The sequence below is a fragment of the Muntiacus reevesi genome, chromosome 14 (assembly GCF_963930625.1).
Source record: "Muntiacus reevesi chromosome 14, mMunRee1.1, whole genome shotgun sequence".
Classification (NCBI taxonomy): Eukaryota; Metazoa; Chordata; class Mammalia; order Artiodactyla; family Cervidae; genus Muntiacus; species Muntiacus reevesi.
The window spans coordinates 33,291,029-33,318,959 of NC_089262.1; positions in this window are offsets into that span (position 1 = coordinate 33,291,029).

Below are 27,931 nucleotides of genomic sequence, written 5' to 3' on the forward strand. Positions count from 1 at the left end.
AGAAAGGAAAGCACCCGAAAGAAGAGTTATAAACTCCAATGCACACATTTTAGAGATTTAATATTTCTAAGATCTATTTTTCGTATTTAGCTTGCCTAACACAATGGCACCATGGATAGGTGAGAACTACATAACATTTGATTGCTTCTATTTTCCCTTGTAGCTCAGTCGGTAAAGAATCTGCCTGCAGTTTAGGAGACACGGGTTGGATCCCTGGGTTGGGAAGATCCCCTGGAGAAGGAAATGGCAACCCACTCCAGTATCCTTGCCTGGAAAATCTCATGGACAGAGGAGCTTGGTGGGCCGCAGTCCATGGGGTCGCAAAGAGTCGGGTACGACTGAGCGACAAACACTATTTTTTAAAAGGTTTTCTTGCTTTTGGTCACTAGATGGTGCTCAAGGCCAGCAACCTCTACCAAGCTCTCCCTGTCTGGCTGTAAGTCACTTCCCAGCACCTCTGTGCCAGGGATTCGGGCGCTTTCACAGCCGACTCACGCCTTCCTCACACCAGAGGGCCCGAGCTGGAAGAGCTGATCAGCATCCATGGGGTTCCTGGCATCTGGAGACCTAGGCCAACACTGGGACTATATTTGGAACTCTTTCCCATAAATTTGTTAACATTTTTCCAAACCAAATAAATTTACCTTGGAAACTGCAGTTTAGAAACTTCAGAGGGCCCAAACCCAGAAATGACATGCCTGTCCACCTCTGGCCAAGACAAATTATCACAAGTGTTACCATTTAATGCAATGGAATAGGTATTTATTGGGCTTCCCAGGTGGCACAATGGTAAAGAACCTGCCTGCCAATGCAGGAGACGCAGGAGTTAAGGGTTCGATCCCTGGGTCAGGAAGATTCCCTGGTGTAGGAAATGGCAACACAGTCCAGTACTTTTGTCTGGAAAATTGCACAGACAGAGGAGCCTGGCGGGCTACGGTTCACGGGGTCGCAAAAAGTCAGCCTCAGCAGAGCACGCGCACACACACACAGAGGTATTTATGCAATTTAAACTTTCGAGCTTGCCATTACATTAAAGATCTGACTCTTCTACTGAAGCATGGTTCACTGTGGGCAAAACCCAGGAGCTTATTATGAGATACAGAATTTCAGGATCTGCTCTGGACTCACTGGATTAGAGTCTGCATTTAAATAAGACTGGGTGATATGTGGGATCACACTTCAGTTTGAGAAGCACACAAGATCCACTAGCCCATTTGTGGTCTTCCTATAAAAAAAAATTTTTTTTTGTTAAGTGTCTCCTTGCAGGCAGAGGAAACCATAAAGTTCTAAGCATAGCAGAATTTCAGTGCCCACTAGCCGGGGCTCTTGTGCTGGGGTTTAATCTGCACGTTACACAGGGACCTTGATGATCGATTTTTTGATGGTCATATTCTCTTCTCTCTCTCCTCTCTCTCTCCTTCTCACCTTCCATTCCTCCCTCTCTCTTTGGTATATGTGCCAAAGATCCACCGTCATATACTTGTGTAATAATTGTCTAACCAATACACAACAGCTTACTTAAAAAGGTGTCCCTGAAAAGCACTTTTCCATTTTTTTTTCCTCAATAGATAACTTTTAAAAAAAATTTATTTATTTTAAATGGAGGCTAATTACTTTACAATATTGTATTGGTTTTGCCATACATTGACACGAATCTGCCACGGGTGTACATGCGTTCCCCATCCTGAACCCTCCTCCCACCTCTCCCCCCATCCCATCAGTTTTAAGCTCCTTGGAATATTGATGTTGCATCCATTAGCCGTGATAATCAAGAGCCAATTATATACTGAATCCTGGAATAAGCATACACCCACTGACTTCCTTGGTGGTCCAGTGACTAAGACTCTGCATTCCCAATGTTGGAAGTCTGGGTTCAATCCCTGGTCAGGGAACTAAGAGTTTGCATGCCACAAGTAAAGATTCCACATGCTGCAAAGAAGATCCAAGATCCCACAGGCCATTACTGAGACCCGGTGTGGCCAAATGAACAAATAAATAAATATTTTTTTAAAAAATAAATAAAATTGTAATACTACATACACTACTTACAAACTTACACTGCAAAAAGGATGACAAGAATTGATTATATATCCAGCTCTTTCCATCACATTGACATCATGCGTGTGTGCTCAGCTGTGTCTGACTCTTTGAGACCCTATGGACTGTGGCCCCCCAGGTTCCTCTGTCCATGGAAGTTTTCAGGCAAGAATATTGGAGTGAATTGCCACTTCCTATTCTAGGGGATCTTCCCCAACCAGGCATCAAACCCTCATCACTTGTGTCTCTTGCATTGGCAGGCAGGTTCTTTACCTCTGAGCTACCTGGGAAGCCCCATCACGTTCACATCAATCCAATACAACTTGCATCTTTCTTTAAATGTTTGGGGGTCTTGTTGAAAAAAACAACAATGAAATATCCTTGACGGTCTTTGTTTTAAACTCTCATCTTGTTCTTCCTAAGTCTTTTCTGTCTGTCTGATGCCCAGCATCTAAGGAATAAGGTAAAGGCCTGGACTGGGCCATTCTTCTCCTTGGATCATTCCAGGGACAGTGACCTTGGTTTCATGTGCCATCAAAAGAGAGTAAAGTATTACCTAAAAGGAGAAGAGTTATAGAAGTGTAAGAAGGATCTAGAGGAGCACAGGTGAAGAGGCATCGATAGATGGGGAGAGAGAAGATGGGAAGGGGCAGTGGGAAGGTGGGAGGAGGGAAAAGTGAAGAAGAACTGAGAAAAAGTGCTGGTGATGCAAGGTAATAATAATTAAAATTAATGGTAAAAATAATATGCCCCATCTCCTGCAGAATTAAAATCAGGGCCCATAACCTCTCCTCTTCACATTTCCCCAAAACTCTTGGTTTTATCTCCCCCTCCTCCTGCCCCCATCACCCACACCAAATTTCCACATTACGCCTCCCTCAGTCCCCAGAATTCCCACACTGCTATGGCCACCCCACCTCACCTCAGTCTGGGAGCACTGCCAGCAGGCTCTCGCTACAGGGACTTTGCGTTAATCTTATCTGTGTTGAAAAAGGCTTCCCCCAACATCTACCTGGCCCACTTCCTTCCTTAGTGTAGTTTTCTGTTCAAAATCCCTCCTCAGGTCCACCCTACGGATAACTTTACAAACACACCTCCCCCATCCGCCCTTAATGCCGCTTTATTTTCCTTTTCAGCCTTTATCACCTCCTGGCATTTTACACATCTATTTATTTCGTTCTCTGACTTGCTGGACCAGAATGTGAGTTCTAGGAGGCCTTGTTTTGCTCGCGATGGGACCTCCAGCACCGAGGACAGTGGCTGATGCAGAGTCAGGGGCAACAAACCTCCACACAGGTAAGCGAGGGTTTGCTGCATTCTTTGGATTCCGCTACAATCACCAACCTGTTTAACCTTCACCAGAACCCTGTGAAGCCAGGGGCTGTACTGAAGAGGAACCTGAGGCACCAGGAGAGGAGGGAACCTGCCCAAGGTTTCTTTGTTTGGGTTTTTTTCTGACTTGGCCTTGACCAATCTTTCTCTGGTACAGGGCAAGGGTGAGAACACTACAGCTCGCTGGCCGAATCCAGCTTGCCATCTTGTCTTTGTAAAGAAAGTTTTAGTGGAAAGCAGCCAGGTCCACTTTTTACATATTGTCTGTGACTGCTTTCTGGCTAAAATGTTAGAGTTGAGTGGTGTGACAGATATCACATGCCCTGAAACGTATTTACTATCTGACTTTTTACAAAAAAAGTTTGCTAACCCTTGTTTTTTAAAGTAACCCATCAGGAAAGCAAAGCCAAATCACTGGTCATCTGCTTGAATGCAGTGGCTCAATAACCGTGTTTGATCATGTCTTTAAGTATTCAGATGAATTGAGGGAAAAGAACTCCAATCTTGGATTTAATAAGTATGCGTTCTCATCTCTGTTCTGTTGCTAATTAGCTCTGTGATCTTAGGTCATCATTTCTTGTTTCTGGATCTGTCTTCCCATAGATCTGCTATCCCACAACAATAATGCGTGCGTGCTAAGTAGCTTCGGTCATGTCCCCACTCTTTGCGACTCCATGGACTGTAGCCTGGCAGGCCTCTCTGTCCATGGGATTCTCCAGGCAAGTATACTGGAATACATTGGCATGCCCTCCTCCAGAGGATTTTCCCCACCCAGGGACTGAACCCGAGTCTCTTACATCTCCTGCTTTGGCAGGCGGGTTCTCTACCGCTAGCGCCACCTGGAAAGCCCAACAAAGGTAATACGATGACAGTAATGATAGCTCTTGCTAAATGTCAGGCTCTCTTCTTGGCATTCTACTGTAAAATAATGGTGTTTGATATTTGAGTTGGGCTTTTTGTAAATATACTGACTCAACGTGTGGTAGAAGTATGCTTCCACACCCACTGGAAAATAAGCGTGGCTATGGACTTGCTTTGGCGAATGAAATGTTAGAGGAAGTGGCACGTGTAAGTTTGACTCAAACTTGAATAGCCTATGCACACATTTCTTCATTCTTTTTTCGTGACTTTCTACCATGGCAACAAAAAATGTTTCAAGAAGTGGATATTATGTCAGTTGGGTCTCAGAGTGTGGATAATGCCGAGCAGAACCCCTGGTTTTCCCTCACAGAGCATAAGTATTTAGTACCCCTGGGTTTTTGTTGTTTGTTTCTAAGCCACCGAGATTTGGAACTGTTTATTACTGAAGCACCAGCTAGCCTATCCTGACTAATAACACAACCATTGAGATTCTCTTCAGGTCAAATTCTGACACCTTAAAAACAAAACTTTTTCCCTCCTCAGGGGTAGGATCTTCATTGTTTTGTCAAGGAAAGGTGGCTTATGTGTGTACTGGGGAGAAGGAGTGGCAGAGTGTACAGGGGAGAGGGACAAGGAGCAGGAGGGGGACAAGGATCTCTCTGAATAGTTTTAGGCAATCTTAATCCCAAATATCTGCTCCTGTGGCCACTTAAAAAATTCTACCACTGCTCATTCCTTGGGTAAGACAGTGAAAGCTCTTATTAGAACATGCAAGCGCATGCAGGTGCATTGTTTTCTGAAGGGCCGAGAGTTATTAGCTCTCACAATAAAAGACAATGTGTCAAGTTTTATTCCCTGGAAGGCAAATGAAGGGGGCCTAAGAGAGATATGTTTTGCAAAGGAAAGTGGGTAAATGTTCACACATACACATTTTGTGCAAATAGAGAAGCCAAATCAGCCGGGGAGTACAACCTTTCTGGGGTTGAAGGAGAACTGGAAGAGAAAGAAGGAGGATGAAGAGGGAAGAGACACACGATTTTAATTGTCAGTCAGACCCAGGATTGATATGAGCTTTAAGATGAAGAATGTGAAAGAGAGAAGTTGAGAATTTTGTTATTTTTGTCAATTTCATTTCTAAAGGTTCAGACTGGCACCAACATAGGTGAGGGGCGAGCAATAAATATTATTTAAATTGTAAGCATGCTGTGCCATCTCCATAAACCATTTTTTTTTCTTTCCCTTTTCCCAGCAGAATGCCTTCAGCTTGCATGCTTCATTTTATTGTTCAAGGAGACCTGGTGGGCACAACAGTCCTCTGGCTCATTTGGTAAACTTTCCCCACATGTGGACATTGGGTGGAGTTATTTTACAAGTTGAAGGGGTTTCTCAGTCTTCTAGAATGGGCAACTAATGTCTGTTTTAAGATGAACCATAGGCCACCTAAAGTGTGGGTGGCCTTTTGTGTGATCACTAAGCTTAACATGCCTTGTGCTCTGTCGTGTCCGACTCTCTGTGACCCAACGGACTCTAACCCGCCAGGCTCCTCTGTCCATGGGATTCTCCAGGCAAGAATACTGGAGTGGGTTGCCATTTCCTTCTCCAGGGGATCTTCCCCACCCAGGGATTGAACCTGTATCTCCTGTGTCTTCAACATTGCAGGCAGATTCCTTATCTGCTGAGCACACTGGGGAAGCGTGTGACCAGTACAGACAAAGCTAAGTGGCAGCCACATTAGAAGGCCGGGTGTCTGAGGAGGCGATGAGTCATGTGACTATCTGAGCAGCTGCCCGGACCCCCAGTACCCCAATAACAGCAAGCGTGTCCTGAGCACTGACTCTGTGCCAGCCCAGCATCCTCCTCCGAGAACGTTGGCCAGCAGGCTCCACATTGCACAGGTCCCGAGGGACCCCCCACTCCTGCCAATGGCTGCATGGGTGCTCTTCAGACAGAATGCAGAGTGAATATTTTCTGGGAGTGGTACAAAATGGTGACCTTCTTCATCCCTAACCTCTTACGAGCATCTCACCTCCCAGATGTCCTGGAGATTGGCAAGCTTTTGCAAGCCATAGATCAAGTTTACAAAGCCAACTCTCCTGAGATGAAGGCAGGAGGGAGTGGAGTCTCCTGAGAAGCTGAATGGGTGGGAAAAGATGGCAAGTGACCTTGCACTCGTGTTGTATGAGACAAAGGAGGCTCTGGGGCTAGAAGGAGATAGGGGCTTTGGAAAGAGCAGGAACTTCCTCCTTCTGCACAGACAGAGGTGGGGACCTCCTTGGGAAAAGTCTCAGAGTCAGGACACTACTAATATTTCAAGGTACCCACATGAGTAGCATATATGGTTAACAAAGTTCAGAAATTTAGAGGAATGAGAAAGATTTGTGGGCTAAATGATGTTATTTCTTCCAGTGTTCTAATGTTTTTTTTACTTTGAGTGTATATTGCTTTTATAATCAGAGATGGCAATAGCTATTTCTTTTGAACAAAATTATCTCAAGTGTGCTGAAAAAAAGAGGTGGTGATATAAAATACACCATTAAGTCTTTATTAATTATTTATACTGATTTTAATGAGAATAATTGCACACACATATATAATTATATAGTAATTATAATTTTGAAATAATTATTAAATTAATAATTAAAATAGTTAATTTACCCTAATTTTTGGGAATGCTAAGAATGAATGAGCATTGGCTATGGCATGGGATGTAGTCATCATTTTCCAGATGTGTATTGAAGGGTAGAAGGTATTTCTGGCATCTGGACCATCAGGACATGTGAGCTTCTTGCTTCCAAAAGTCTGTCATATCGTGTGAACATCTGTGCCTGGCATATCCAGCCCCTTAGTAATTATTAACTGAACTGAAAAGCACAGTTTCTCTATCCAGTAAACCTCTGGTTTGAAGTAAGTTTTTTATTATGAAAATTTGTTTCCCTGGCCCTCCAGTGTTACTTTGATGTGTTCTGGTTTGAGATTCAGAGACCTGACTGCTACCCAGATTTCAAGCTGACAATCTTTGAAACATCCAGTATGTCCATTTAGAAATGTGAGCTTTCAAATCAGTAAGATTTTGCCTTAGTTGTTTGAACTCGTAACGCATTCCATAGCAAAGAGAAGAAGCCCCATCATGTCTGAAGCCCTGGGCAGCTAGAAGTTTTAGCTTACATTACTCTCTTATAGGGCAGAATTTCTTTATATCCGTATATACATGAAAAGTGTGGAAAATGACATTTCATGTCATTTTCTCCTTGCATTTTCCCCAACTTCCTTTGGCCCCTGTTTTTGTAATTACAGATGCTTTGTAAAGTGCTTAGAGATACTATTTGTAGAAAGATGTCATATAAAATGAAGTTGCTGTGTATGTGCCTCTACCATTGCAATGTCAAACATTGTGAGCCTGAGGAATAGAGATTTTTCAGCAGCAAATGAAAATGAAATGAACAAAATGCTTTTGATTCATTCCAGGAACACTGGCAGGTGATCTCCTGTAGCACCAGGAGGTGCAAAAACCATGCTTAGTTTCCTCTACAACATGGATCAGAAATGTAAAAAGAAATATCAGATCTGAAATGGTAGTAACTTCTGAATTTGAAACTAAAAGGAAACTTGAATTCATTCAACCTTTTCATAGATGAGAAAACATACCTGATGTCTACATACGTCAAAGGTTTTGCTGAAAATCATTCATGTAGTGGAAGAGGCAAGCTCAGAACCCTGGTCTCTGAGTTCTCAGCTAAGGACTTCTTTTAGTAGATTTTATTTCCTTAGTCTACCTGCAGCAAGGCTTTGAGGTCATTCAGCCTCTCTTTTCCACTAGGATGAGCTTCATAGCAGCATCAGAATTTGGGGACCATCTTGACATGAACCTTAGCAGACACAGGCTTCCAATCTTTGTAAGTTGTATAGAGGGCACTGGGGAAAGAAATGCCATTCTGCTGGCTAAACCCACATGATAGAGTTGTAGCCACACATTCCAGGAAACAAACTCACTTAGAAGGACAATGCAGATAGTGGAGTGCAGTTTATTACACCAGCAGGCTCAAGGCAGAGTCTCCTCTTAGCCAAGGACCCCAACCAGCATTTGTGAAAATCTTTTATACCCTATGTGTACATGTCCGAACCCACCACCCCAAATTCCTTGAGACTTACATAAACTAAGGAAGGGTAAATACAATCCCAATAACCCCATCACTCATGTGCCATGTGCTCAGACAGTTAAACAATTAGCCAATAATCAATAAGCACGAGGTTACATTCCGATAGATACAGAAAAATTTATGGCCTATCTGGAGGAAGGGGTGATTAGTGTATGTGTTCTCTTAGGCGATGAGTAACCTGGATAGGATCTTCAAGATTCCCCTGTCCGGAGGGGATCTTATCCTTCAACTGTCGTTTCAATAGACACTAAATACAGAGTTCAGAGTCCATTGGAGAGGTGGCCGAGCATGATCAGCATGAACAGGCCTAAGATGGAGTCCAGGCCCTATGAATTCCTTCTTCAATAGAAAAAAATGAGAAAGAATGTCATAAAAAATGAAAAATATGAAGACATTGGGTTGTAAGAAGCACTGATATCAAAGCTTTGACTTATGCTTATAAACATTGCCAAGCAAATTTTCTATGTTCTCAGTTCTACTTCTTAACAGACTGAAATGTTCACTAGTTGGATTCCATTTCAAAGTTAAAATTCCAAGTCGGTGAAGTTGCAATGAAGATCTGAGTTGACTCTTGTTGTCATATGACCTAAGTTTTCTATCCATGCCAACTTTTTCATTTTTTCTGTTTTGTGCATTAATGATGGCTTCTTTTCCCCTTGAAGTTTAACCCCTATATCCCCTATAACTGTTCTACTTGTCACAGTCTAAACAATTCTCCAATCAAATTAGCACAATACCTCCTCTCAGAAAGCCAAAAAAAAAATAGATATGGGGCAGACAAAGTGCAGCTGTGTTGAAGCTGTTTAATAGCCCGCCAATGGCCAATGTACAGCCCACCAATGAGGGGGCGGGCAGCGGATGGGGGTGGGTTGTAGAGACCCACAGAGACATCCAAAGAAAGAGCAATCATTTTGATTTCAGAAACAAAGTGAAGGAGTGCCTTTTTTTCAAAAGATCCTTGGGATAAGAATGTAAATGGTGATCTAATGACATAGGCTCCAGCAGTAGGGCTGTCCAGGAAGAAAAGCCTGTCTTATCAGGAAATATTAAACTGTTGCCACGGAGTTTGTTAGCTGCCAAGGGAGAAGCACTCTAGGAGTCTCTGTGACTTTCTGAGGTGTCCATTAGCTGGATGAGGGTGTCTTACCAGCCCTAGAAGACCCAAGGAGTCAATCCCATTGGCTTAGCCAGCAAGTCTTAACATCCCTGACACTGGCTTCACATCGTCAGGAAGTTAATTCTTTAGTGATCAAGAAAAAGAAAGGGATCTTGTTTGAGGACAGGGGAGTCTGGAGCTGGCTGGTGTAAATGGCCTGAAGCTAAGGAAGAGAGTGTTTTACAATAAGCCATTGATGATACAGAATGTCAGATTGAGGCAGAGATGATATGAATGAAAACCATGGATGGGTTGCAAGACAGAGCAGAATGGGATTATGTCAAGTGCCCCCAATACAAATAGTGTTCTGACTTTTTCATCTTTAGGCTTCTGTGGAAATGTGTGTTTTTTGATTCACATGGGCAGATCAGTCAAATGTCACAGAAAATGTGTTCTTTCTCCTACAGAGTTCTATGAAGCTCTAGATGGAGGGGTGCTTTGAAGTCAAACTGTAACCTTTCTTTTGGTAAGATTCCCTTACTAAAAATGACAAAAAGCTTAAAATATTGTTGCATAATGTATCAACGATAAAAATTGAATTCTTGAGGTTTAATTAGTCACTTGTATTCTTTTTTAAAGAAACTTAAATCATGGGGTTTTTCTCCATTGCTAGGGTATCTTTTCACTTCATTTGATGAGCTTGGTCTGGGTGACTCATGGATATTTGCGATCCTCTTGCCGGTTTCATATTTCTGAGCCAGGCTCAATTTTATAGACCAGCTAGTTTTACCATCTGTCTCAGTAATTCTCAAATATTACAGTGCATCAGTATCCACTAAAAACCTATTTTTTGTTGGCTTGGTTTTTGGTTTTTCAAAAAAATTTAATTGCAGTACAGTTGCTTTACAATATTGTGTAAGTTTCAGGTGAACAACCCAATAATTCAGTTATACATACATACATATAAATATATTCTTTTTCAGGTTCTTCTCCCTTATAAGTTATTACATGATATCAAGTATAGTTCCCTGTACTATATAGTAGGTCCTTATTGGTTATCTGTTTTATATAGAGCAGTGTGTATATGGGCTTCCCAGGTGGTGCAGTGGTAAAGAATCCGCCTGCCAATGCAGGAGATGCAAGAAACACTGAGTTTTATCCCTGAGTCAGGAAGATCCCCTGGAGAAGGAAATGGCAAAGCACTCCAGTATTCTTGCCTGGAAAACTCCATGGACAGAGGAATCTGGTGGGTTACAGAGCCTGAAGTCACAAAAAGTCAAACACGATTGAGCATACTTGCAGGATATATATGTTAATTCCAAACTCTTAATTTATTCCTTCCCACTCCCACGTTTCCTTCGGTAACCATAAGTTTGTTTGGTATGTCTGTGGGTTTATTTCTGTTTTGTAAATAAGTTCATTTGTATCTTCTTTTTTTTTTTAGATTCCACATATTATCAATGTCATATGATAATTGTTTTTCTCTATTTGGCTTACTTTACTTAGTATGATAATCTCTAGGGCCATCCATGTTGCTGCAAATGGCATTATTTCATTCTTTCTTATGACTGAGTAATATTCCATGTATATAGTGGTGGTGGTGGATTAGTTGCTAAGTCATGTCTGACTTTTGCGATCCCATGGATGGTAGCCTGCCAGGCTCTTCTGTCTGAGGGATGTCCCAGGAAAGAATACTGGGGTGGGTTACTATTTTCTTCTCCAGGGGATCTTTTGAAACCAGGGATTGAACCCATGTCTCCTGCATTACAGGTAGTCTCCTACGTCATAAGCAGAATTTTTTTACAGCTGAACCACCAGAGAAGCCCTCTGTCAGCCAGTGGACAGTAGGTTCCTTCCATGTCTTGGCTGTTGTGAACAGTGCTATAATGAACATTGGGGTGCATGTATCTTTTGATTTATGGTTTCCTCTGGATATATGTCCAGAAGTGGGGTTGCAGGGCCATATGTTAACTCTATTTTTAGTTTTTCAAGGAACTTCCACATTGTTCTCCACAGTGGCTGCACCAATTTACATTCCCACCAACAGTGTAGGAGCGTCCTTTGAAAGTCTGTTACAGTGAGCCCTACTGACTCTACTATTCTTGAGCCATATCACCAGAGATTCTGATTCAGAAAGTGTGAGATCAAGGAACCTACATTGTGACAAATGTGCTAAGTGATTCTGATTGCGATGCAGTTGGTCTACCAGTGGCACTTTGAGAAGCCCTGCCTTATCTTTTTCCAGTTGCTGTCTCCTGTATGTCTTGTCCTCCCTCCATTTCCCATCACAGAACTGTTTTATGATCCATATCAAGGGGAAACCACATCAAGGCCCCAAACTTCTCAAAATCCATTACATATGTCATAAGCACCGAACTACTTTCCCAATCATTCCAACTCCATCCTAGATATCTTCCATCTTTTGGAATCAGTCTCTAATGTCCTCTAGACATTAGAGACATTAGAATGTCCTCTAGAATCAGGCAAAGTGAGAGATTAATAGTTTTTCTTTCGGCAAATGACATCTCTTTAGCCTTTTGGTCCTTCAGCTACAGAACAAATCAGTTGGACAAGATCAGTAGTTCTCAAATGGGATGCAGGATACCTGTGAGTCTTTGTGGAATGCTAGGAACTGATGCTTTTGAACTGTGGTGCTGGAAAAGACTTTTGAGAGTCCCTTGGACAGCAAGGAGATCAAACCAATCAGTTCTAAAGGAAATCAACCCTGAAGATTCTTTGGAAGGACTAATGCTGAAACTGAAGCTCCAATACTTTGGCCACCTGATGCGAAGAGCTGACTCGTTGGAAAAGACCCTGATACTGGGAAAAACTAAGGGCAGGAGAAAGGGGTGACAGAGGATTAGATGGTTGATGGTATCACCAATTCAATGAACATGAGTTTGAGCAAACTCTAGACAGTGAAGGACAGGGAAACCTGGTGTGCTGTAATTCATGGGGTCACAGAGTTGAACATGACTGAGCATTTGAACAGCAACAAATAAAATACAGAACTGTTTGCTTAATTCCAGGAACAATTTTATTAAAACAAAACTTGGCCATGCAATATAAAATCACAACCATGACCACATGAGTAGCAGACTGTCTTTCTCAAAGATGGCCACACTCAACTATATAACCCTTCCTGTATATTCTTCTTTTAATGTGACTTACACCTCTTTCACTGAGAGGTGGGCTGTATGTTACCTCCCCTTGAATCTGGGCAGGAGTCTGTGGCTGCTCTGATTCACAGAGTATAGTGGAAATGATATCTGCGAGCTCCAAGTTTAGGTCATTAAAAGAGTACACTTCTTGTTTGTACTTGTAAACTAGCCTCCATATTGTGAGGAAGCTCAACTATAACATGAGGCAATCATTCTGTCATGAAATAAGTGGTGTCTTTGGTGTAATGATTGGATTAAGAGAAGGAGAATTTTTGCTCTGCCAGCATTAGAACCATCTCTTATTATCTATTTCTGTGCTGCTGAACTTAGAAGTTTTCCAATTATGTCTATTTATGGGTTTTCTATGGTAGACCTGGTCATCATAATAAAGAGTTTTTGTTTTATTCTAAGCGTAAGGATTTAATAAAAGGCAAGATGTTATGTTTTAAAAAGATAATTCTGACAGGTTCATGAAGAATGGATTGTGTAGACAAACAGACTCTTGAGGCCTGTAGGAGGTTATTTTAGGAAAAAAATTATGGTGATGTGGACAAAGGTGGCAACGATAGTGAAAAAGATAAATATATAGACTGGGGATGTGCTCTGGAAGGAGAGTCGACAGGATGCCCCAGTGGACTTGTCATGGGAGATGATGAGAAAATGAAGGTTATCTTAGCTTTTTGACCTGATTACCTGGTTGGGAAAATAGAGTCCTTTACTGAGATAGTTAAGATGGAGGAAGGAACACCTTTGGGCTAAGGAGATGTAGAAATCAATAGGTTGTAGATTTCAATGTAGAAATCAATCAGTCCTCTTTCGAGATCCTATTACTCATCCACACAGATATTAATATATCAGGTTCAAAGAAGGATACAAGTGTGGAGTTGAGGAGAGAGGTCGAGGCTAGAAATGTAAATACAGGCATCATTAGCACATTAAGGCTCTTCATATATTTGTTTTTATTTATTTGGCTGCACCAAGTATTAGTTGTGGCATGTGGATCTTTTCTTTTTAGTTTCGGCATGTGGGATCTAATTCCCTGACCAGGGATCAAATCCAGTCCCCCTGAATTGGGAGCATGGAGTTTCAACCACTGGACCACCAGCAAAGTCCTCACTGACGCTATTTAAAGCCAGGGGGGCTGACTGAGATCAGGGAGAGAGAGTAGTTGGGAAAATCAAATGGGTAGAAGCAAAGCCCTCAACAGTCTCTGTTTGGAGAAATAGAAGAGATGATGGAGCTGACAAAGGAAGGAGGCTGAGAAAGAGATATCACAGACAGGAGAACCAGGAAGGGTCCGCATTGTTTACATGAGCCTAGAGCATGCTGATGGGAATAGATGAGTAGAGGCAGGGGAAAGGCAGAAGAAAAAATAGAAATAACCACAGGAGTAAAGACCTTGAGAAGGTGAGAGAGGGGGTTCAAGCACAAATGAGAGCTGGTTTTCCACAGGAACTAGGGAACCTTGGTGACTGACCAGAGTGGGGACAGACTGTGGCTGTGCATAGGCTGCAGGCTGGTAGATTTGCTGTGGGAAGATGAGAGAGTCTGGCTTGAGTCACTTGCTCTAAACCCACTTGTTTATTTTTTTGATAATCCTATGGAAAACTTTGTAGAAGCCAGCTGGTCTGGGAGGATCAGAAGTTGCATTTGGCATTGTTCAAGGCATTTGTATTGCAGAGTTAATAAGCTCAGAGCGAGGATGGGCACCTGGTAAATGGTGAGGTTATCACCATTTGTCTTTAGAAATCCTCCCTCCCCCAGGTCCTTCACTATTTCTCCCACCTCCTCATCCCTTTGTTCAGTGTTCTCAGTACTTTGGTAACTCAGGTCAAAGAGAAAGCATCAAACTTCTCTGTCCCAAGCTATAAGGGCTTAAGTGTCACCCTTCCCAGGACTGTTTGCCTTTTAAAAGAGAGTTCTGGGAAAAGAGAAGACAATTCCCAATGCAAATTCCCAGTGGATTAAAGGCAGGCATGGGGAAGATTTGGGGGAGTGGCTTTCCTCCTTCAAATCCCAGTGGGGACAGCAGTCATAAACAATTATAGGACCGAGAAACAACATCAACCAAACTACTGTTTACAAATCTGATTACTGCTCACAGATGCTTTCTGTTTTATCTTTCAAGGTATGTAACTGTGACATACTGTGACTGTGAGCCATTATGGTGGGGGAAGAGAGGAAGACAAGGAGGAAGAAAAAAAGGAGGAAGGAAGACGGAAGGAGAAGGGAGAAAAGGAAGAAAGTGTGTTGATTGGTGTCATTTGTGATTCTGTAATAACATATCTCTTTCTGTCCATGAGATTTCCCAGGCAAGAATACTGGAGTGGGTTGCCGTTTCCTTCAGTCCATGGAGTCACAAAAGAGTCGGACACGACTTAGCAACTAAACAACAACAAATAATACCTCTCTAACAATCCATTGGTATATTTAGTAGCAACGTTAGTTGGAGTATCCAAACATGGGGATTCTAGAAGAAAATGGACTTTTAATGAAAGTTGGTTTGGTGATCACCATCAGCCATCACACTAGGCTTTAATAGTAAAATTTGAAATTTCGGTTAAAGTGTTGTGTGCCGTATCAGAGGCAAAGGAAAGAAGTAGAGCTTGACTTTTTCATAATAAGGAGAAAAGCAGAATGATCCTAAGAATGATAATGGCAGTAGTAACAGCTATGATAGTGGGCAACTACCGTGTGCCGAGCACAGGGCTTTATTGTTGTTCAGTCGCTAAGTCATGTCCGACTCATTGTGACCCCGTGAACTGCATCATGCCAGGCTTCCCTGTCCTTCACTATCACCTGGAGTTTGCTCAAACTCATGTCCACTGAGTTGGTGATGCCATCCAATCATTTCATCCTCTTTTGCCCTCTTCTTCTCTTGCCCTCAATCTTTTCCAGCATCAGGGTCATTTCCAGTGAGTCAGCTCTTCATACCAGGTGGCCAAAGTATTGGAGCTTCAGCTTCAGCATCAGTCTTTACAATGAATATTCAGGGTTGATTTCCTTTAGGATTGATTTTGGAGCCCAAGAGAATAAAATTTGCCACTGTTTCCATCGTTTCCCCATCTATTTGCCATGAAGTGATGAGACTGGATGCCATGATCTTGGTTTTTTGAATGTTGTTTTAAGCCAGTTTTTCCACTCTCTTCTTTCAACTTTATCAAGAGACTCTTTAGTTCCTTTTTGTTTTCTGCCATTAGGGTGGTATCATCTGCATATCTGAGGTTGTTGATATTTCTCTCAGGAATCTTGGTTATTCTTGCTTCATCTTGTTTATCTTTGTCTTGATATCTTTAAAGTCCACACTTTCACAAAGTAAGTCGCTACAAAGTCTGCAAACTTGGAAAGGTCAGGAATAAGGTGGCCCTCGAAATATACAAGGGTAAAGGGAAGGACAGTGATATGTAGCAGTAAGATTTTGTCAAATTCAAAGAACACGTGTTCCCTGTGTTGATTTCTACCGCAACTGTCCCTTCTCCACTTAAGTCAAAGGAAACAAGTCTACCATCTGCATCTGCCTTTTCATCTCACAACTAGATTTCTGACTATTTCCCAGACTCTCCACAGATCAGGTTAACCTACCCTTAATGCAGAAAGTCATCACTCAACATAAACCCACACGTGGCCCCCTCACTGTTGGCCAACAGCTGACGCTGAGGGTTATGCTATTTTGCATGGGGTGGCTCTGGTGGACAGAAGCCGACAGTACCAGAGTCACATCAAGCCTGCATTTGGATCTCATCTCTGCTATTTATTAGCTGTGTCATCTTGGGCAAGTTCCTTAGTCTCTCTGATGCTCAACTTCCTCTTAAGTAAAGCAAGGAGACCCTGGTCTTCTTATGAGAGTCAAGTCAGAGAGTATACATGAGCACACAGAATTTTTAAATGAGGAAAAGGACATTAAAGGAAGCAAGGCAGTTAAGAAAAAGATGAAGGAAGAGAGACAGAGAGAGAAGCAAAAGGGGGAGAGGAGAAGGGGGAGGGGGAGGGGAAGGGAAAAAGAAAATGCTTTGAAGACTGGCAAGTTGTTTCGCACGTATGGGAAATATATGTTTACTGGCTATAATGATGAATCAGTTTCAGTGAAAATAATCATAAAGAATAGCTAACAGTTCTCTCTTTCTCTCCTTCATCCCCAGTAGTTTCCATTATCTGCCCCACCATTTATAAGGAGGCAAAATCCCAGAGTTACAGCATCACCTTCTTGGGGCAATCCTAACTAAGAGGAAAAAGAAAACAGCATGGAGGTTTTGGATAATTCAAAAGCTGAACAACCAGCTCCTGAATAATTGAGAGCGGCTGCTTCTGCACATTGCTTCAAGCCCGTAAGAAAGCCGGGTCAGTCAGGTGGTCATACAGCAAGGCATTGTGCACCCCGCATCCTCACTTGTCCCCAAACACCAGGCACAAGTGTTTGACCTTGACCCAAACTCCATCGAGCCCAGAACAGTCTGATCTGCATTCAGCAAGCAGGCTGTGTGTGCTCATCATGTATATATCATACATATTTACAACAGTCTGCCATGGTTTCTAATGACTGCAGGGAAACTCGGGCTATCTGTCTGCATACATCGCTTACCTGAAACAAAATTAGGAAACTATTTCCACTTGATTTCCTGAAAAAGTGTCAGTGGAATTATTCTTAGGTTGTGAATTTAGTAACAGGCAATAATGTTAATTATTAAGTGAAATCTATAATACCTATTGAAAGTATTAGTCACTCAGTCATGTCCGACTCTTTGCAAACCCATGAACTATAGCCCGCCAGGCTCCTCTGTCCATGTGATTCTCCAGGCAAGAATACTGGAGTGGGTAGCCATTCCCTTCTTCAGGGGATCTTCCCAACCCAGGGATCGAACTTGGGTGTTCTGCACTGCAGGCAGCTTCTTCACCATCTGAGCGACCAGGGAAGCCCATAATATATAAGGGCTTCTCAGGTGACTTTAGTGGTAAAGAACCTGCCTGTCAGTGCAGAAGACTTGAGAGACACGGGTTCAATTCATGTGTTGAGAAGATTCCCTGGAGAAGGAAATGGTAACCCACTCCAGTATTCTTGCCTGGAAAATTCCATGGACAGAAGAGCCTGGTGGGCTACAGTTCATAGGGCTTCAAAGAGTCAGACACAACTGAGAAACCAAGCATACATATACATTTATTTTATATCTATTTAATTATGAATTAAATATATATAATACATGTAATTATAAATTAATGTATCATAAATTTAGAAAATAAATGAATGTATAATTAAGTGAAATCTATTCAGACTTTCCTGGAGTTGGTTTTGCCATCTTGAATTCTGAATAAAAATGGGTATTTAAACTCCCATAAGAATCAGTAAAAAAATAAAAGCTCTCCAGTTCTTGTATTCTTCTGAATACTACCGAGATGCAATAAATAATCCTATCAAACAATGCTTGTGCTGTGAAGCCTGTGATTTCTTTTATTCTGCAGGAGAAACTGCCTGTCAGGGGGCTCATTAGTACAGGGCAGATGCTGATACCCTTTCAGAAGAGTGTGGGCACCGAGAAATAAATGCTTTCTTAGAGTAAGTGGGCCAGCAGCCTCTGCTACATTTCCACATCTTTGGCCTTTCTCCTTTGTCTGGGAATGGAATGAGGTGTTTTTCCCAGAAGTCAGTCTGTCATCTTCTTTATATCACAGGAGGTGAGAACTCAGCCCTGGACTGGAGGTGGAGTGGTGAGCAGGCACTGGGATGGCTCCAAATATGGGTGTGAAGCTGTAGTGTGATGACGTCCAGTGAACCCAGCCCATGTAGGGTAGGGCTCCATCACTGCCCTGTGTGTGCGTGCTAACTCTCTTCAGTCCTGTCCGACTCTTTGTGACCCCATTTACCGTAGCCCGCTAGGCTTCTCTGTCCATGGGATTCTCTAGGCAACACTAGTGGAGCGGGTTTCCCTGCCGTCCTCCAGGGGATCTTCCCGACCCAGGATTCAAACCCAGGTGTCTTATGTCCGCCTGCATTGACAGGCAGGTTCTTTACCACTACACACCCAGTTCCCTTCACTCCTGTCAGGTTACTGCAAAGGAACCACCTTTGGATAAAAACAAATCCTTGGATTGCTCTGCTGCAGTCTACCGCTGGCACTCATGGGAACAGAAATAACTGCTGGAGGTCAAAAAGGGACAGGTCATGGGATCTATCTGAACTGAAACAAGTGTGTTTGCTGTGGAATGAAGTCCTCGGGGCTGTGATGCTAACTAAACGGGGTCGGAAATCCTAATGCCCGGGGCAGACACCCCTGCTTTAGGTCTTGACCCAGCTGTATCCATAAATATTTCTGAGATCAGAATCAGGCTGTGTTCATGAATTAGCCTATAGAGAGTTACTAAACCTTCAGAATATAAAAGCATCAATGACCAAAACACACACTTTCTCTCAATGTGAGAGTGAAAGTGAAGACCTTCAGATTTAGTCTTCAAAACAGCTTAATGCTCATTCACTCTGTTGTGACCCTCACGTGTTCTTTCTTTTGAAATTATCAGTTCTCACCAAATGCAGGGCAGGGCAGGACCATCAAAGGGAAACCTCGGCAGCACGAGGGGACCAAGGACAAACTTGAAGGAGTATTGATCAAAAGGCTGAACATTCATCCTAGGACTCAGATTCTAAAAGATGGCTTCTTGGTATCTAAATTACCAAATTTGGATAAATTCTTTTTTTAAAAAAAAGTTCATTCATATAAAATCATTTTCCTTAAAATCAATGATAAGAAGCTTGTTGTTTACAGATGAATGTTTCCTCTCTGAAGTATATAGTAAGCGCCACTTCAGGACTTTCTTCCACTCTGTTGCTTGAATCACAAAGTCTCCTGTGGCAGAGGCGGGGTGATCTTTCACTGAACCATTTCCGTTTTCCTCCCAGGCACGCAGCTCTTTTACCAGGAGACTTAATGCAGTGAGCCATGGAGCATTCTATAGCATTTTGTCTCTTTCCTTTCAAAATTAATATTTACTTCACTGCAGAATCATTGCTTCTAAAAAATGTGTTTTTATTTTTTAAGTTGGTTTTAAAGCAAAAAAAAAAAAAAATTCTGATGTAGTCATCAAATTTGGTAATTAATTGAGCGAAGAGATTGTGATTACCAGTAGCCAAGCATATGCTTCTTATTATAAGTTTAGTTGAAAATGGCTTTTTCTTTCCTTTTCTTTTCCTGATTTAACAGAATATTTTTCCACAAGCCTAGTTTAATGGACTCCTAGTGATGTTCTAAGTGTTTGCTTTTATATTATTGGAGAGCAATGGGTTTATAAACTTAATGAGGTTGATGATTATAGAAATTCAAACCAGAATCACTTCAGTAACATATGCAATTCTTTTTTAACCTCAGTGTATTTGTCAGTATCTAATGCATCAATATCATTTGACTTTTAGCCTTTCACACAGGCAAACAAAATAACTACATTTTTAGGTTCCCAACAGTGAAGTTTCAAGGAAGCATTATGATGTACTTAAAATTGATTTTCTAATTTGATTTATTGTTTGAGTGGATAACGTAATGCATACTATATACAAACAACATGAAGGATCACCTAGTGAAAAATTGTGTTCTTTTCTCTCCCTTGCCTTCTAGAAACTCAGTTTCTCTGAAAACTGCCACTATTACCCATTTCTTCTATATCTTTTCAAAAGTATTCTATGTATATTTAAATAAACATGTATATATTTATTTTCCAGAAAAATGTGATATTATACTTAAGTACTTTTTTGGAACCTTTCTTTTTTAATTTAACCATATCATCTAGAAGTTCCTTCCATATATATACAACTTTTTCACTTTCTGTACAGTATTCCATTCTAGGAGTGTGCCATGTTGGCTAACCAGTTCCTATTAAAGGACTTGATTTCCAATACATTGCTATTATAATATTACAATGGGTATATTCACCCAATAATGTCACTTTGCATGTATGAGAGTGCCCATCTGTTAACTAAATATCAAGGGGCGGGAGATGTGAGGATTTTTATTCTGAGACATACACATATACATGCTTATATAACCATGTCTTTAAAATGACCAGTATTGGACTCTCCCACTTTGGAGAAAACCAAACAATTTTCATGATGAAAGAGCCAGCCATTTGCTTTGCCTTGCTGGGCCTAACTGTAGCGTTAAGTAGATAAAAAAACCTAGACCTAAGGATGGTCAACGAATTTGCAAGATGCAGAGGTGTCAGGAGCTTGGAGTAAGGGAGGTAAGAGAGGAGTGAAAGAAGTGGACTGATGACATTTAGAATTAAAATCACCTGGCTGAAGATGCTAGGAAATACATAGGTTAGGGAAGGCCAGTGACCTGAAAATGCTCATTGTTTAATTGTGGTGAAGGGGGAAAGAGAGAGCTGGAGACAGACATAGAATGAACATGCAGCCTGGAGTCAGAAGACCTAGCTTTGAATTCTGGCTCCACTGGAATGAGTGATCTGTGACCCATTAAGATAGCAAGGCTTACTTCACAAGGGTTTTGTAGGGGAGAGAAAGGAATGCATGTGAAAATGCCTGGAAAATTTTGAACTTAATAACTGTTAGGGGAATCTGAATGAATTTAGTTTTCAACATGTTTAGGCACAAAGCAATACTAACTTCAGAAAGTTTCCCAGAACATCAGCCCCATAAGAGTCAGGCTGTGTCAGGATTATTCACTGCTATGTCCCCTCTGTCCAGAACTGTGGCTGATTCCTAAATGGGTACCCTGTGAATGAAGTTTGGGCCATCTCTACTCCACTGTGGAAGGAAATGAAAAGGATAGAGAGAATCTGGTTAAGGTTAGAGATAGAGTTTTAAGAATTATACACTTATAATTTTTAGTCCTGTTCAGTTCAGTTCAGTTCAGTCGCTCAGTCGTGTCCGACTCTTTGCGACCCCGTGAATCGCAGCACGCCAGGCCTCCCTGTCCATCACAAACTCCTGGAGTTTACTTAAACTCATGCCCATCGAGTCGGTGATGCCATCCAGCCTTCTCATCCTCTGTTGTCCCCTTCTCCTCCTGCCACCAATCCCTCCCAGCATCAGGGTCTTTTCCAATGAGTCAACTCTTCACATGAGGTGGCCAAAGGACTTCACAGTCCTTCCAGTGAACACCCAGGACTGATCTCCTTCAGGATGGACTGGTTGGATCCCCTTGCAGTCCAAGGGACTCTCAAGAGTCTTCTCCAACACCACAGTTCAAAAGCATCAATTTTTCGGCACTTAGCTTTCTTCACAGTCCAACTCTCACATCCATGCATGACCACTGGAAAAACCATAGCCTTGACCAGACAGACCTTTGTTGGCAAAGTAATGTCTCTGCTTTTTAATATGCTCTCTAGGTTGGTCATAACTTTCCTTCCAAGGAGTAAGCGTCTTTTAATTTCATGGCTGCAGTCACCATCCGCAGTGATTTTGGAGCCCCCAAAAATAAAGTCTGACACTGTTTCCACTGTTTCCCCATTTATTTCCCATGAGGTGATGAAACCAGATGCCATGATCTTAGTTTTCTGAATGTTGAGCTTTAGGCCAACTTTTTCACTCTCTTCTTTTACTTTCATCAAGAGGCTTTTTAGTTCCTCTTCACTTTCTGCCATAAGGGTGGTGTCACCTGCATATCTGAGGTTATTGATATTTCTCCCGGCAATCTTGATTCCAGCTTGTGCTTCTTCCAGCCCAGCGTTTCTCATGATGTACTCTGCATATAAGTTAAGTAAGCAGGGTGACAATATACAGACTTGACCTACTCCTTTTCCTATTTGGAACCAGTCGGTTGTTCCATGTCCAGTTCTATCTGTTGCTTCTTGACCTGCATACAGGTTTCTCAAGAGGCAGGTCAGGTGGTCTGGTATTCCCATCTCCTTCAGAATTTTCCACAGTTTATTGTGATCCACACAGTCGAAGCCTTTGGCGTAGTCAATAAAGCAGAAATAGATGTTTTTCTGGAACTCTCTTGCTTTTTTAATAATCCAGCGGGATATTGGCAATTTGATCTCTGGTTCCTCTGCCTTTTCTAAAACCAGCTTGAACATCTGGAAGTTCTCAGTTCACGTGCTGCTGAAGCCTGGTTTGGAGAATTTTGAGCATTACTTTACTAGCGTGTGAGATGAGTGCAACTGTGAGGTAGTTTGAGCATTCTTTGGCATTGCCTTTCTTAGGGATTGGAATGAAAACTGACCTTTGCCAGTCCTGTGGCCACTGCTGAGTTTTCCAAATTTGCTGGCATATTGAGTGCAGCACTTTCACAGCATCATCTTTCAAGATTTGAAATAGCTCAACTGGAATTCTATCACATCCACTAGGTTTGTTCGTAGTGATGCTTTCTAAGGCCCACTTGACTTCACATTCCAGGATGTCTGGCTCTAGGTGAGTAATCACACCATTGTGATTATCTGGGTCGTGAAGATCTTTTTTGTACAGTTCTGTGTATTCTTGCCACCTCTTCTTAATATCTTCTGCTTCTGTTAGGTTCATACCATTTCTGTCCTTTATTGTGCCCACGTTTGCATGAAATGTTCCCTTGGTATCTCTAATTTTCTTGAGGAGATCTCTAGTCTTTCCCATTACATTGTTTTCCTCTATTTCTTTGCACTGATCGCTGAGGAAGGCTTTCTTATCTCTCCTGGCTATTTGGAACGCTGCATTCAAATCGGAATATCTTTCCTTTTCTCCTTTGCTTTTAACTTCTCTTCGTTTCACAGCTATTTGTAAGGCCTCCTCAGACAACTATTTTGCCTTTTTGCATTTCTTTTCCATGGGGATGGTCTTGATCCCTGTCTCCTGTACAATGTCACGAACCTCCGTCCATAGTTGCATAATTTAATGAAGAAACGAATGAAATTTTCAGAGTGCTTTCAGAAAATATTTCATGAAGTCGCTGGGTTCCCCAAACCCTACAGGGAGAAAAATATTATTTTTATTTGCATTATTGGATTGTCCAAAAAGTTTGTTCAGGTTTTTCCATAACATCCTACAGAAAAACTCAAACTTTTGGGCCAACTCAATATTTATATTACAGTGACTTGAACTGTTGACAAGTTATTCCATATTTTACTTTTTTTGTATTTTAATTGTTTTTTGAGCTGTGTTTTGCTTGGGATAAATTAACACATATGCTGTTGGCCACATATTTCTAAAGCCTGTTTTACATAGTCATGTAGTTTATGTTGTCATATGGAAATACACAGATAAGGAGAAAATTCCTCAAACCTTCTCACTGACCAGGTTTTCAAAATTAAATAAGGAAATTGAAGTAGATGACCTTGAATGTCCTCTTTTGGCCTAAAATTGTATAATTCTGTAAATAAAAGTACAAGGGAGAGCAAAGGTTAAAAAAAAAAAAGCCCAGGATCCCTGTGGGACAGAAGCCATGTTACACTTGGAGTATGATAATAAACACCTCTCTTTTATAGAGTGTTGACTAAAGGCCAGGCCTTACATACCTTGTTTCACTTAATCTTTACAATCCCTATAAAAGGGGTGTTGGAAATTCTGCCTGGTGTCCAGCAGCTGGAAAGGAGATCGTTCTAAGCACAGACCACGATTGGAAGCAGCAAAGTTGCCAATAATAACAAGCTTTGTAAAAGTAATTACTGCTTCAAGTCAAAGAAGGGAACCGTTCCCCTCCTCCCACCGCCACCCCCACCCTGAAAGGGCTATTAAATCCGGGGGCGGTCCCACCAGCTATAAGACACACACAGATAGTGTCACCTTGAAGGGAGGGTTCTGTGTGCTAATGACTTCACAGAGCAGGGCTTTTTTACTTACTTTTTCACTTTCTCTAGAATCAGTTTTTCTTTCTTGAATGGGTGATACTCTTTCTCCCTCCCAGTTTCTGCCTCTGTTGTGAACTTGCCTAAGCCAATGTGGTAGCACAGAGTTCTTAGGCTCTTCTTGTTTACATCGGGTGTATATCAGGTCAGAGGTAGCTGGGAACTGCAGATCGCAGTGCTCACGTCTTGCTACAAGTAATAAAAACAAGACTCAGACAAACTCTGCTCTCATGCAAACATTTACTGACAAACAAGCAGCACTGACTTCGATTCTTGCCCTTTTGGCTACTCCTATTACTCCCCGTTCAAATGGCACATTTGGGGTAAATGCCATCACATCTTACAGGGATGGTTCAATTAGCCTTGTGGTTGCCATCAGGCAACCAAAGTCCTCCAAGCCAGTGGTAGACTTGGGACAATTTTAGAATTTAACCTTAGGAACCATTCTATTGTGTGAAGAGATTATATTCTTAAACCCTGTCCTTTCAAAGGCAGGCAGTATGTCTACATTATTCTAGACTAGCAGTTGGCAAACTTGGTGCAAAGGTCAAATCTGCTCTGTGCCTGTTTTTGTAAATAAAGTTTTATTGGGCCACAGCCATGTCATCTCAATTATATGTTGTCTAAGACTGACTTCGTGCTCCCAAGGCAGAACTGATTGATTGTAACAGATTATTCACCTGCAAAGCCAAAAAAATTTGTCATCTGACCTTTCCCGGAAAAAAAAGAAAAAAAAGTTTTCTGACCCCAGCACTGGCCAATCCACATATATTGATCTGAAGGTGTCAGTCTAGTGGTTCAGTCATGTCTAACTCTTTGCGACCCCATGGCTTGTAGCCCACCAGGTTTATCTGTCTGTGGAATTTTCCAGGCAAGAATACTGGAGTGGGGAGCCATTCCCTTCTCTAGGGGATCTTCCTGAACCAGGGATCGAGTCTCCTGCATTGGCAGGCTGGTTCTTTACCACTAGCACCACCTGGAAAGCCCCCAGGTATATTAAGCAGGATTATATTCAGCAGTAAAAATCCATTGCTATTAATAATATCCATTTTGCTAATTAGCAAAACCTCTGGTGTGGATCAGAGATAAATGTAGCTGAAGTGTTTACAGCAGGTACTTTTGCAGGGTGGCCTGCCTATTAAATATTAAATGACACCCCCATAATATGCATGTTCTATTAAGGCAGTAGTAGACTCAGAGTATTTATTAGAATTAACACACATTTATAGAACATTGTCAATTGTGACATTTTAAAAGTAAGTTGCAAGTCATCTTAGATTTTCGTTTATTGCATCTCAGAGCTTATATTCATTAATGGTTATGGTTAAATTTTGGCTTCCCTGTGGCTCAGTGGTAAAGAATCCACCTGCAATACAGGAGATGCAGGAGACATGGGCTCAATCCCTGGGTTGAGAAGATACCCTGGAGGAGGGCATGGCAACCCACTCCAGTATTTTTGCCTGGAGAATCCCATGGACAGAGGAGCCTGGTGGGCTATAGTCCATAGGGTCTCAAAGAGTCGGACGTGACTGAAGCAACTGAGCATGCGTGATTAACTTTTAGAAACTCTCATATCAATAACAGTGTTCAACCCAGAGTTGGAAAAGTATGCTATCCAATTGGATCTCAATGCAATAGCTAAGATAGAGCAGGTTTATATAATCCCATTTTACAGAATAAAAAATCTGGGGACTTCCTTGATGGTCAGTGGCTAGAACTCCAAGCTCTTTCAATGTAGGGGGCCAGGGTTTAATCCCTGGTCAGGGAACTAGATCCCACAGGCTGTAACTAAAGATCCTGCATGCCACAATGAGGATAGAAGATCCCATATACCTCAACCAAGACCTGGCACAGCCAAATAAATAATTTTAAAGAAACTAAGGTCTGAAAGTATATCTACTTTTCTCACAGTTGTAGAACTGGTGAGTGATAGACTGAGGCTTGAATCTGAATCTATTCATTTTCCAGATCTTATCATCTCTTCTCTATACCATCATAACTTCCCAATAACAACAATTAATTGATTTTTTTTTTTGAGCAAACTACAGATTTCAATTTTAGCCAATGGAAATATATTCTATGTCTAGTAAATAGAAAAAAATAAATTCTTAGGAACTTGACTATTTTGCAAACTGTTTCTACCTCTTTTTCTCCACATATTTTATCGTTAAAGTTTTAAAACCAACATTGGGTTGCAGGATTGGCTACTTGAGGTGGGGAGAAATTTCCCAGGGAATCAAAGGAATGAAGGTAGATGCTTGAAAATGGATCTGTTTCATCAACTGCATAAAATGAGACTCTACAGCGTCAAAGAAGTCTTTGAAGGCCCACCCTGGACTTAGAAGTCTGTAACTGGCACAGTATAATAAGACTCCAGGGCTGTTCATAGACATTAGAAGAGGAAGAAGCTCATTATTAGGTTAGTGAGTTCACCCCACCTCGCCTTACAAGGCCGGGTTGTTCTTCCAGCTGTGCTGGGCTGCATGGGAACTTCAGTTATTAATGATTGGCGGTGGTGACCTGATGGAGCGTCTCCTCAGCCTTTCCTCAGTCACTATTCCCCAGGACTCTGACCCTCAGTTTCCCATAATCTATTCCTTCCCATCCTATGCAGTTATCTTGGTTGGATTTAAGCCCATAATTGGTACTTGTGCATTTTGCTTCTTCCATCTGCAGATTCTGAGTTGGAGACAGAAGAGGCTTTCCTCCAAGACATCCCTTCATCCTCATGGGCTCCAATAGGCCTCAATCATTATCATGACTTTAGGCAAAGAAAGGCAAAGGGCAGGTATCATGTTCAGGAATAAGAATGTTAAGGTGTGAGTCCAAAAAGGAAGCTAGAGGGCATCTTTCCAGACCTTAGTGATTGTCTGCTAGTGACTTGGATGACAAGTCATAACCACATGGATTCTAATAGCCAATAAAAGCCCTCATTGGAGACTTTTAAAAACAGCTTTAAAACAACAAGTTAGTAATGTTAAGAGACAAAAATGAGTTTAGGTGTGAGTCCACCAGTAGATGGTAAAACAGCAGCAATGTTAGGAGAGAGAAGTTGCTCTGTGTGCTTTTTTGAGAAGACTCAAATCTCTTAAAGACAGTTTCTCACATCTGAACATCTGGGAATCTTCTTTGTGATTCTTCTAGTTGACTTTTGATGCTGATGGAAATAGCAGAGTCATGTTGGGAAGAAGACAAGACTTTCAAAAGTTAGGGTTTGAGATTATATATTTATGATCTGCCTGAAATAGAAAAGTGGGGAAAACAATGAAATCTTGAGTATTGATTTTGGGGGAGAAGACTTCCCTGACAGCTCAGCTGATAAAGAGTTGGCCTGCAATGCAGGATACCTGGGTTTGATTCCTGGGTTGGGAAGATCCCCTGGAGAAGGAAATGGCTATCCATTCCAGTATTCTGACCTGGAGAATTCCATGGACTGTATAGTGCATAGGGTCGCAAACAGTCTGACAAGACTGATCGGCTTTCGATTTCAAATATAATTTACTTTTCACATAATATTAACTTTAGGACTA